The following is a 12,900-nucleotide window of genomic DNA, read 5'->3' as shown; positions in this document are numbered from 1 at the left end:
ATATGACATGATTAATTTTGACTGTCTGTAGCCTGTTCGTCAAATAAGAAGAGAGCATTTCTATCACAGATGAAGATAGTTTAAATGAGTGAAGTTTGTTTAGCAGGATCTGGTGGTTCACAGTATCAAAGGCTTTACGAAAATCAATAAAAATAGCTCCAGTGATGTGACCTTTGTTAAGAGAGTCACGTAATTGTTCAGTGAAGAGTAGTAACGCCGACATGGTTGATCTCTTAGCACGAAAACCGTGTTGACAGTCACTGAGACAGTTATTAGTTTCAAGGTAAGAACTTAGCTGGTTATGCAAGACTTTTTCCAGCAACTTAGACATTGCTGGAAGTATTGCAATAGGTCTGTAGTTTGAAACAAGAGTGTGATCATCAGATTTAAAAATTGGAGTAATTTGTGCTGTTTTCCAGTCAGTAGGAAATATAGAAAGCCTGATACAAAGATTGGTTAAATGCAGAAAGAGAGGTATGAGGCTATCAGCGTGAGTCTTTAAAAATACGGTATTTAAACCATAAATATCACGGGCATGAGACTTTTTTAGCATATGTAATATTTGTGTCACCTCGTTCTGTGAGATCTCAGAAAATGAGAACTGATCAGATGTAGAAGAGAGAACGGGTGATGACAGGAAAGGAACGGCAAAATGCATAGCCAGTTCTTTAACAGATGATACAAAATAATCATTAAAAGCACTTGCAATCTTTTCAGAATCTGAGATAAGAGTACCCTGTATGGAAATTTGAGTATTAACATTATTTTTCTTCTCATTTTTACCGGTAATGACCTTAAGGGTCTGCCATAGTAACTTTGGGTTGTTAGTGGATTGGGTAATCTGCTGTTGGAAATATTCCGCTTTAGCCTTACGCAGTCCAGAAGTACATTTATTTCTAATTTGTATAAAATTATTCTTACTCTCAGATGTTCGGCTTGACCTATACAATTTAAGGAGAGAGGCCTTCAATTTAAGGAGTTTAAGTATTTCAGAATCAATCCAAGGTAATTTACTTTTTCTTGGTCGAACCTTACTGGCAGTACTCTTCCTTAACTATCTATCAACCGGCTGTACACAAAGGGAACTTGCTCACAAGTTCAACATCCACAGAGCTACAGTGAGTCGAATAGTTGTGACGTGGTCCAACTTTCTATATACTTTACTTGGATCTCTCTCGATATGGATGACAAGCGGATCAGTGAGAGCAAACTGCCCCACAGATTTCCATGGGACTTATGAAAACACCCAGGTCATCCTTGACAGCACAGAAATGAGGTGCCAAACCCCTACGTCCCTTCTGCTCCAAAGTGAGGTATTTTCCACATACAAGTCGCACTGTACATTCAAAGCGCTTATTGGCATGTGCCCCCATGGAGCATTGACATTTGTGTCTGCACTTTTTGAAGGCTCCATCAGTGACGAGGAGATTTTTCGTCACTCCGGCATCACCTCCCTCCTAACACCCGACATGGAAGTTATGGTAGACAAGGGATTTCTGATAGATGAGCTAGTTTCCGGGAAAGTGCATCGCCCAGCTTTTATGTCCAAACAGGATCAAATGTCAGAGGTGGACGTCCTTAAAACCCAGGCCACTGCACGTCTGAGAGTCCACGTCGAGAGGCTCATTAGGAGGGTCAAAGAGAACAAACTTTTTGACACGGTCATCCCTCTCTCCATTTGTGGGAATATAAACCAACTTTTTACTGTTGCATGTCTCCTCACTAATTATCAGTCCGGACCCCTGGTCAAGAAATGTATGGTCTGATTTTCTGGTGGCCGGATTTCCTAATCCATTCTATAATGAACTTTGACACCACACTCTCCTGGCAAAATAAAGGTCAATAACACATCACAGGATGTTTAACAATACTCATACAGTTTTGGAAATGATTTGCTGTTACTCTGCGAATAAAACTGCTTTACTTTTACAGTGTTGTCTACAACTTTGTTCTGTGTGCTTCCTGTTGACTGTGATAGATTTTTTTTAGAAGACCCAGTTTATTTAAACTGCCTTTTTTAATTTTTTTAGCACTTTCATATTTTATCTTAAAGGTGCATAGCGCACGATTCTGAGTTTTTGCAGAACTATGCCACCTCTGGCGGCAAGCGAAACTGTAGCCAGAGATGTGCACGCTCATGGACCACACGCACACGCACGCTTGCACGAGCACGAGCTGTTCATAACCAAAGGAGCATCAGCCGCAAATCTTTTGTTTACAACCATAATGTCTTCAGAGGTAATAAAGTTATAAATCTGCAAGTCATTTTAAATATGTGAAAGGAAAGGCAATTGAGTAAATTACACACTTATGTGTGAGGGAAAAACGGGAGTAGTAGAAAACTTTTATTTCCATCTATCTCCATGTTGAACTGTGTTATGTGTTTACTGTATCCACTTATGATTGTATTATTATAGAAACACGTTCATGAACAATATAAGTTGTTACTTTGTAAAAGCTCAAAGCTACACAGTCGGTCAAAAAAGTACACTCAATTGTCTCAAGGTAATAAACAATTAAATGGCACTATGACGTTACCATAAAAGCCAAACAGGCTAATCCGCCGAAGATTTGCGGGATTTTAGCCTGTTTTATTGATCTGCTAAGTAGCATCCCAGCTAACAAAATTATGTTCTGAGAACGTTGTGGGAACGTTGATTTGGAATGTTCTAAAAACGTTGAAATGTCCAGTTTGCTTAACGTTGCTGGAATGGTTTCTTAATGTTAGCAAAACATTGCTGGAACGTTAGCATAATGTTGCTGGAACGTTATCTTAAGGTTAGCATAACGTTGCTGGAACATTAGCATAACATTGCTGGAACGTTAGCATAATGTTGCTGGAACGTTATCTTAAGGTTAGCATAACGTTGCTGGAACATTAGCATAACGTTGCTGGAACGTTAGCATAACGTTGCTGGAACGTTATCTTAAGGTTAGCATAACGTTGCTGGAACGTTAGCATAACGTTGCTGGAACGTTAGCATAACGTTGCTGGAACGTTAGTATAACGTTGCTGGAACATTAGCATAACGTTGCTGGAACATTAGCATAACGTTGCTGGAACATTATCTTAAGGTTAGCATAACGTTGCTGGAACATTAGCATAACGTTGCTGGAACATTATCTTAAGGTTAGCATAACGTTGCTGGAACGTTATATTAAGGTTAGCATAACATTGCTGGAATGTTAGCATAACGTTGCTGTAATGTTAGCATAATGTTGCTGGAACATTATCTTAAGGTTAGCATAACGTTGCTGGAATGTTATATTAAGGTTAGCATAACGTTGCTAGAATGTTAGCATAACGTTGCTGGAACATTCTTAAGGTTAGCATAACGTTCATGGAACGTTATTTTAAGGTTAGCATAACGTTCATGGAACGTTATCTTAAGGTTAGCATAATGTTGTCGGAACGTTCGCATAACATTACTGGAACATTGGCATAACGTTGCTGGAACATTATCTTAAGGTAAGCATAATGTTCCTGCAACGTTTTCCCCAAAATGTTATTAACAATACAACATTCAAAGAACATTAAAATGTCCACTGTCTTTCATGTGAAAATGTTATTTTAAGGTTAGAAAAACAATTCTGCACCATTCGTTCAACTTAATTTTTTTATTAAAACAACCATGTGAATTATAAGCGCACTTTTACATCACATCAAAAAGTAGAACATTTCATATGATTATCATACATTTTAAACGCTACATAATAGCTTAAAAAAACAACTACAAATATTTTCATGTAAACATTTAAATGAAATGAAAACTGTTTAAGGGTTAGTTCACCAAAAAATTATGTCAGTAATTACTCATGTTATTCCAACCCCGTAAGACTTCCGTTCATCTTCAGAACACAAATTAAGATATTTTCTATGAAACCTGAGAGAACAGCACCAGTGATCGTTCCAATCACACAGAACGAGCAGTGATCTGCGTTTTATGTTGGCTGCTAGGCAAACACAGAAACAGCTGTCCTGTCCTGTCAGTCAAGTAAACGTCAAATCAGCCTTTTATTAACTTTGTTTACTTTCTGTTAACATTACGATTCCTGAAGTCGTTAAGCTCCTGGTAACCCGCGAGAGCACCACAAGTTTATCCTCCATCATCACACTCTCCGGCGTTCAAAGCAACTGTAGCTTTCATCACTACAACGGAAGACCCGCCTCTCCATTCATTCAATTGGACAGTGGAAAAAACACTTTTACCGCTCGGAGTTGATTTTTTTAAACTCCAAAAACGCGAGGCGCCTGAGGTGCATAAACAGCGCGCAGAACGCGCACTGCCATAGAAATCAATTGAAAAAAGGCACCTCTCACTGCCAAAATCGCATTAGGTGTGATCGGCCCCTAAATCAGCTTAAAATAACGCATTTATCGATTACATTGTTTCGCCACAAGGTGGCAACAAGTGACAAAATGTATTTGTTATTGAATCATTTATTAAAGAGAATGTAGTAGTATGATGCTTTTGAAATAAGTCAGAAAGGCGTTTGCTGTTCTCTTCTCAGGCGCTCGTGTTCTCAGCGCCGCCCGTCAAAATAAAAGTCCCGCTTCCAAAACGTCGGCCAATCAGAAAAACTAATCGGCCAACGCCGATATTTGAAAAATGCCTTATATCGGCCGATATATCAGCCTGGGCGATATATCGGTCGACCACCCCTAGAGTGGTCCCAGCCCTAGAGTTCACGAGATCAGCGAGAACTGAGAAGATGACGCAGATGGGTCTCGATGTAGTGCGCCACTTTTGTGAACTCACTCAAGAGGCCCACAAAAATGATTGTCGTTGCTTGATAAACTTAAGGTTGAGCCACTGTAGTCACTTGGACTATTTTAACATGTCTTTACTAACTGTCTGGGCCGGCAGAATGAAATTGCCTAGAAGCCTATGGAGGAGTGAGCCAGCTCGCATATTTCATCAAAAATATCTTAATTTGTGTTCTGAAGATGAACCGAAGTCTTAAAGGGATAGTTCACACAAAAATGAAAACTCTGTCAGTAATTACTCACCCTCATGTTGTTTCAACCCCGTAAGACTTTCCTTCATCTTCGGAACACAAATTAAGATATTTTTGATGAAATCTGAGCGCTGTCTCACTCCTCCATAGGCTTCTTGAGGGATTGAAACTTGCCGGCCCAGAATAGTTATTAAAGGTGCAATGTGTAATATTTCTGAAAATCTATTGACAGAAATGCAATATAAGATCCATAACTATGTTTTCAGAGGTGTATAAAGACCTTACTTAATGAACCGTTATGTTTTGAGTCATTTATATCTACATAACCGCAGGCACCCCCTTCTATGAAGCTCGACATATTGTGACGTCATGTTTCTACCGTAGCCGACAGCGAACAAACAGCGCTACAGAGCGTTTCGTCACTAACTTGAATGAGAAGCTGCAGAAAACACATATTGTTTAGGACAAGAGCCGACGGAGGGTAAATCTAAAAATCACGGGTCAACATCGGTGTGGCTTTTCACTGATGGAAGGGAAAAGCTTTCCCTTTCACTGAGGGAAAAAGGCTTTCAAAGCGACGCCGAAGTTGCCTATTTTCTGCTGGATGGGTAAGGTATTCCAACTTTAACATTGCAAATGAAAACTGTTGTTTCATAATGTTAGCATTACCTAGAAGCTAGCCATAGACACCGTGTGAAGTGACTTTTCCCTTGTCAGTGGTGTAAAATATGTAGGTATATTGTTTCATGTAACTTAGTTATTCTCCCTCCCTGTGTTATGGCTTTTCTATGTGGGGATAAATGTGCTGTTACGTTCGTGAGACAATCAGCTGATTAGTACTATTGACTGTAAAACACTAACATTAGCCTACAGCATAACAGTTCATAATAGCCAGCTAAACTAATCTGTTAGATAAATTTTGTAGTTGGCTAGTTTCATGTGGTTCTTCTCCCTCGCTGTGTTGTGGGTTTGCTATGTGGGGAGAAATGTGCTGGTTACGTCGGCCACCGTAGCTTCTCCTTCCAGTTTGAGAAGGGAGGGATAGGCCGTAAGTGACTGGCTGTTTGCAATTCGCAAACCTCACCACTAGATGCCTCTAAAAATTACACACTGCACCTTTAAAGACATCGTTAAAACAGTCCAAGTGACTACAGTGGCTCAACCATATGTTTATCAAGCGACGAGAATACTTTTTGTGCGCAAAAAACAAACAAAACTAATGACTTTATTCCACTATTCATTATGTTCTCCGTGGGCCTAAGTGTGTTTACGTAGTATAACTGCACATAGTATATCTGTGTTGCACATCACCACGTAGGCTCACCATTGGCCGACGCTGGTCATGTGTGTGATGCGTGTGACCTATGGAGGAGTGAGACAGCTGTCAGATTTCACGAAAGTCTTACGGGGTTGGAACAACATGAGGGTGAGTAATTACTGACAGAATATTCATTTTTGGGTGAACTATCCCTTAAATATAAGTAGTGTGGGTGTGCCAAACTAGCACTGTGGTCCAGTCTGTGGTCCAGTCTCTTCATGCCCCGTCTGTGGATAAAAAACAGATTGACTGATGTTACTAAAAATTGGTGAATTATTATTTCATAAACATTTGATAATAACAGTGTGGCTACTCCATAAATGTTAACCCTAAAGTTATTTAGACTGTGCTTTGAGTACTATAAATTTATATTAGTTTTTTTTCCAACTGCAAACACATGTTTTCAAAACGATGTCACCCTTTTTCAAAACTCTACACACAATTCCCAAAACTGCACACACAAAATCTCCTTCAAAATGTAACACTGCATTCAAAATGCCATAAACACATGACAGAATGAAGCATTTGCATCAAATGGCAAACACTTCTTTCATAATAGTACATTTTTGGATATACCATGTAAACACTGTTGTTCTATATCTAAAGCACTCTGGTCTTTCATAGGCTTATATCTACACTTCAATACAATGTTCTACAGTGACAGTAATCTGCTGAGAGCGGGAACAAGTACACTAAACACCAATGCAATGTAGAAACATAACATGTTTATTAGGCCAAACATTACTGTTGTATACAGTAGCATACAACACAACCATAAACATATGTAAACCAAAAGTATATTCTTTAGAATACAGTAAAGAACACAATTGTGTGTGTGGGGTCTCTGTCCATTGATGGCATCAATAGTTCAAAACAGGTAATCTGACCTTTGACCTATATGTGATTGGTTAGTGATCAGTAAAGCAATAAGTGTTTTCACATGTGAGGAGTGTTTTTTTTCTCATGCAACAGTACATTCCACAACAACATGCTGGCACGCTGAAAAATTTTTTTTCGTCTTCGAGCATAGTACGGGGATAGTTTCTCTCACCTTAGAGCTCCAATTCAGAGGTCAATGCATCCAACGGTTGTCCTGTAATGGGATGATGTCTGTTTGGTATGCTTTGGCCTTGAGGGGGAAGAACTAGTAGAAGCTTGATGCTCCGCATCCGCCAGTTCAGACGCCAATCCCATTGGAAGTCTCTGTGGGGAAAAAACTGTAAACCACACAAGATTAAAATGTAGCTTACAAATGTTATACAATGGAAAGGTTCAATAACACATTGTAAAGGATTAGCTACACCTGAAAATGAATGAACTTCCATCATTGAGGGGAAAATAAGATAATGTGCATCAAAATTCTGTGTACCTGCTAAACTTTTCTAATTTGTACTAATTTGCCATACTATGGAAGTAGTAATATAATACTTTCATTGTATGACAATAGCAGCATTGAGAAAGGTCTTCTTTGAAGCTATTATAATAAAATTATAAAAATGTATAAACCAGGGCTTGGCATTAACGTTAACCCTGGTCTTGTACTTGTCCTTTGGACAAATAAATCGTTCATTCACTTGTAAAAAAACAAAAAAGTAGCTTGTCAAGTAATATATACATTTTTTGAAGTAAGGTTATTCATCTGTGTGTAACGTGTGTGTGTGTGTGTGTGCGCGCGCGCGCTGTATGCTTAACGTTAAATTAAAAGAGCACATTAATATGAAAACGGTGATTCAACTGACTTGGAATTAACGTTAACTTACCTGTGAATTAAGCGGTTTATGAATGTTAGTATTCACATTCATGTTAATACTAGGCATAAATGGCATTATAAAAACGGCATTCCGTCATGTGAAAACTACGAAATAACCGTCCAGTGAATACTTTTAAGTTAATTAATTTTAAGATAATTTAGTTTACTTCCATTCACATTGAAAAAATTGCCACCAAAACCTTTACAAAATCGCTAATCAAGATTACAAGCCTAAAGCCTAAACTTACAGCTAAAGTCTAACAGTTGAGATGCTAACGGACTTTTCCCGAAGACACTAAACCATTTCTATAAAGTAAATATTCAACGGAAGCGTGTTATTTACATGAAAGAATGTGTCAGAAACATTTTTATGTACTATTTGTGTAATTTTGGGGACTAAACTTACCTGAAATTAGCGAAACCAACAGTGAGAGACAGAGTTGCTGCTTGTCGTCAGTTGAGCTCCCCGCCCGTTTCCATGGTAACTCCAGTTCAAATCTGGTTCAAAAGCAACTCGAATGTTCAGTGCGCGCGCAAATTAAAATACGTAGGAGTCACGCAGCATTTACATGAGAGAAGAAATGGAGGGAATTATTTGATAATCAGATAAAATATCCTGAAATGTGAGGTTAACATTAAGTGTATAGACTCGTGGCCATCACCAAACTGTAAATGGAATAAGAATATGAAGCATTGAGTGTAAAACAATGTTTACAAAGTCATTTATAATAGGTTATAATAGGCTATAATATAATGTAATATAGTCTATAATATTATATAGCTTTATATAAATGGTTAACGTGGTGTATAAATAAAATTGCTAAACATTTATTAAAAACTAAACATGATAAGGCATGGATATATTTTATGAAATATACACAATATGTACACAATTTACAGATGTAACATGAGGAACAATTTAAATGGTTTATGTTCAATGTATTTTTTAAATAATATATGTTCAAAATGTATTTCAATATATTTAACAGAGCTTCACATAATGTGAATAGCATATCTATATATAAATTACAGGAAGGTCTGTCTGTCTGTCTGTCTGTCTGTCTGTCTGTCTGTCTGTATACTGTTAACCACATATCTCTCGAACCGTTAGTCCAATGGATTTCAAACTTGACATGTTTATTGCTACGGGCACGAGTAAGTGCAGTGTCAAGTTTGACGTTGTTTGGATTAGAAATGCAAAAGATATCGCTAAATATATCGGCAAAAGAAGGTAATTGTTTAAAAATAAACATTCTGACATAAACACTCTGTCAGCTAAACATTTAGTCAGCTACACTGTTTACTTGTATTTATTCACAGCTTTTCTCGGAGTTCACTGTGTAGCCTGCTCCCTGAATCGTGTAGTAAAATTTTCCATATTTATTGTATGTCATTATGTCAGTATCAGTATTTGCTTTCATGCACAAATAAAAATGTCACTGAACTTTTGCTGTGTGATTGTAATGAGCCTAACCCAACCCTAACCCTAACCCTAACAGGCACTTTGCCATCAATTACCTATTCACACACTGTTTGCTCAAGCGTAGTGTTTTCTCTGAGTTACTGTGTAGCCTGCTGCCTGATTCATCACGCTTATTCATTTGTGGATGTTAACTGAATCTGTAAGTCAGCTATGCTGTTTACATCTGAATATTATATGTACTTCTGGTGCGCTTAATGTTATCGCTACTGTGTAATAGTAGCTTATGCTATTAACCAACAAAACATATCATATTCAATGCGTTCACAATCTCTTTCACAGGCATCATTTGTAGCCTATACACAAACTGTTTTTGCTCAAGCGTATAGCGTTTTCTCTGAGTTCACTGTGTAGCCTGCTCCCTCAATCGTATAGTTCAATTTTCCACATTTATTTTATGTAATTATTTCAGGATCAGTATTTGCTTTCTACCATACACAAATAAAAATGTCACAGAACTTTTGCTGTGTAATTGTAACAATGAGCACTCAAACACACCAAAACAACAATTACTAAAAACACACACAAAAATTTATTTTGCACAGGCATTTTGCACTGGTTAATAAAAAATTATTTATAGGCTATAAGTGCTGGTTTATTGGGGTGGTGTTATAAACTACTGTGATGTTTAAAATGTTTATATGGATATATAGTCATACAAATCTAGTGATTGTAAACTAATGTTAAGAAGCACACATTTGTTAAGTGTAGCCTACTTAACATTATGAGAATGTTCAGCAAATAACATGTTCCCAGAACGTTGTATGATAGCCTAAATATAACATTCATAAAATACTAATAACATTATAAGGACGTTCGGAGAACGTTGTTCTAAGAACGTTTTCTATCAACGTTATGAGAACTTTCATCAATCACAAATAACGTCAAAAAGACGTTCCAAGAACGTTGTTCTAAGAACGTTTTCTATCAACGTTATGAGAACGTTCATCAATCACGAAATAACGTCAAAAAGACGTTCCAAGAACGTTGTTCCAAGAACGTTTTATATCAACGTTATGAGAACTTTCATCAATCACAAATAACGTCAAAAAGACGTTCCAAGAACTTTGGTTTTAGAACGTTTTCTATCAACGTTATGAGAACGTTCATCAATCACGAAACAACGTCAAAAAGACGTTCCAAGAACGTTGTTCCAAGAACGTTTTATATCAACGTTATGAGAACGTTCATCAATCACAGATAACGTCAAAAAGATGTTCCAAGAACGTTGTTCCAAGAACGTTTTGTATCAACGTTATGAGAACGTTCATCAATCACAAAATAACGTCAAAAAGACGTTCCAAGAACGTTGTTCCAAGAACGTTTTATATCAACGTTATGAGAACTTTCATCAATCACAAATAACGTCAAAAAGACATTCCAAGAACTTTGGTTTTAGAACGTTTTCTATCAACGTTATGAGAACGTTCATCAATCACAAATAACGTCAAAAAGACGTTCCAAGAACTTTGGTTTTAGAACGTTTTCTATCAACGTTATGAGAACGTTCATCAATCACGAAATAACGTCAAAAAGACGTTCCAAGAACGTTGTTCCAAGAACGTTTTATATCAACGTTATTAGAACGTTCATCAATCACAGATAACGTCAAAAAGATGTTCCAAGAACGTTGTTCCAAGAACGTTTTGTATCAACGTTATGAGAACGTTTATCAATCACGAAATAACGTCAAAAAGACGTTCCAAGAACGTTGTTCCAAGAACGTTTTATATCAACGTTATGAGAACTTTCATCAATCACAAATAACGTCAAAAAGACATTCCAAGAACTTTGGTTTTAGAACGTTTTCTATCAACGTTATGAGAACGTTCATCAATCACAAATAACGTCAAAAAGACGTTCCAAGAACTTTGGTTTTAGAACGTTTTCTATCAACGTTATGAGAACGTTCATCAATCACGAAATAACGTCAAAAAGACGTTCCAAGAACGTTTTTCCAAGAACGTTTTATATCAACGTTATGAGAACGTTCATCAATCACGAAATAACGTCAAAAAGACGTTCCGAGAACTTTGGTTTTAGAACGTTTTCTATCAACGTTATGAGAACGTTCATCAATCACGAAATAACGTCAAAAAGACGTTCCAAGAACGTTGTTCTAAGAACGTTTTCTATCAACGTTATGAGAACGTTCATCAATCACGAAATAACGTCAAAAAGACGTTCCAAGAACGTTGTTCCAAGAACGTTTTATATCAACGTTATGAGAACTTTCATCAATCACAAATAACGTCAAAAAGACGTTCCAAGAACGTTGTTCCAAGAACGTTTTCAATCAACGTTATGAGAACGTTCATCAATCAAAAATAACGTCAAAAAGACGTTCCAAGAACGTTGTTCCAAGAACGTTTTATATCAACATTATGAGAACTTTGATCAATCACAAATAACGTCAAAAAGACGTTCTAAGAACGTTGTTCTGAGAACGTTTTCAATCAACGTTATGAGAACGTTCATCAATCACAAATAACGTCAAAAAGACGTTCCAAGAACGTTGTTCTAAGAACGTTTTCTCTCAACGTTACAAGAACGTTAATAACGTTATATGAACGTTCCGAAAACATTATTTTAATAACGTTTTGTACTAACATTTACACAACTTTTAAAGAACGTTAGTGAATGTTCTGGGAACGTTCCCTGTTAGCTGGGATATTCCAATAGCAATACATCCTAATTAAGCAGTAATTTGCTCAAAATTTGTGTCTAATCTAACTTAGGCTATATATCAGCATTTTATATCACACTTAAGATATTTGAACTGTTTTAATCGAATAGCAAATCATTAAACTACATGTAGTGCAGATTTATTTAGTAGATATTACGTGGAGTTTGCGTTGGTGTTTGAAATGAACTACAAGCAGGTCTCTTACAATCCATCTTCTACAGAGAATGCCGGCGAATACACAAACCTGCCAGACATAGCTATGTGAGCGTGTCGTGAACGCGCATGACGTCACACCCAGTCTCAAATTCCGGCCCGAATCCCTCTTATTTATTTTACTTTACAGGATTATAGAGACAATCTCAGTGATCAGAGAAGGGCTCATTCAGCCCATCAGGCAATTGTTTAAGCATGTATGGGTTAGAAAACGGGTATTTTTAACATGAAAAGTTGCTTAATGCACCTTTAAGGTGTTTTATATTTTTGACGTCTTTTTATCTATATATATACACATGTGATTCTTGCTCTGTATTGTTCTGTATTATCTGTTTTTGTGGGTTTCACTCTTGTAAAGCACTTTGGTCAACCTGAGCGTTGTTATACGGTGCTTTATAAATAAATTTTGATTTGATTTGATAGATTTTGTAAAAATGCAAAGACCATTTCTCTGTTCTTCAGAAAGCAAAAACACATAATAGATTTCAAGTGAA

General features: G+C 37.0%; 1 long non-coding RNA gene across 1 annotated transcript; it reads right to left on the bottom strand.

Annotated features, from left to right (window-relative positions):
• Window positions 1-5,232: 5,232 nt before the first annotated feature.
• LOC306988720 lies at window positions 5,233-8,570 on the bottom strand. Its single transcript, XR_013795488.1, has 3 exons — window positions 8,434-8,570; window positions 7,329-7,494; window positions 5,233-6,504 (listed from the first exon to the last, which is right to left on the bottom strand). It is a non-coding gene; the product is annotated as an uncharacterized lncRNA (long non-coding RNA).
• Window positions 8,571-12,900: the final 4,330 nt, after the last annotated feature.

Source organism: Phoxinus phoxinus, assembly GCF_949152265.1.
Source record: "Phoxinus phoxinus genome assembly, chromosome: 20".
Taxonomy (NCBI): domain Eukaryota; kingdom Metazoa; phylum Chordata; class Actinopteri; order Cypriniformes; family Leuciscidae; genus Phoxinus; species Phoxinus phoxinus.
Note: the sequence above shows the minus strand (reverse complement) of the source record. Positions and strands in the feature narration are given on the sequence as shown.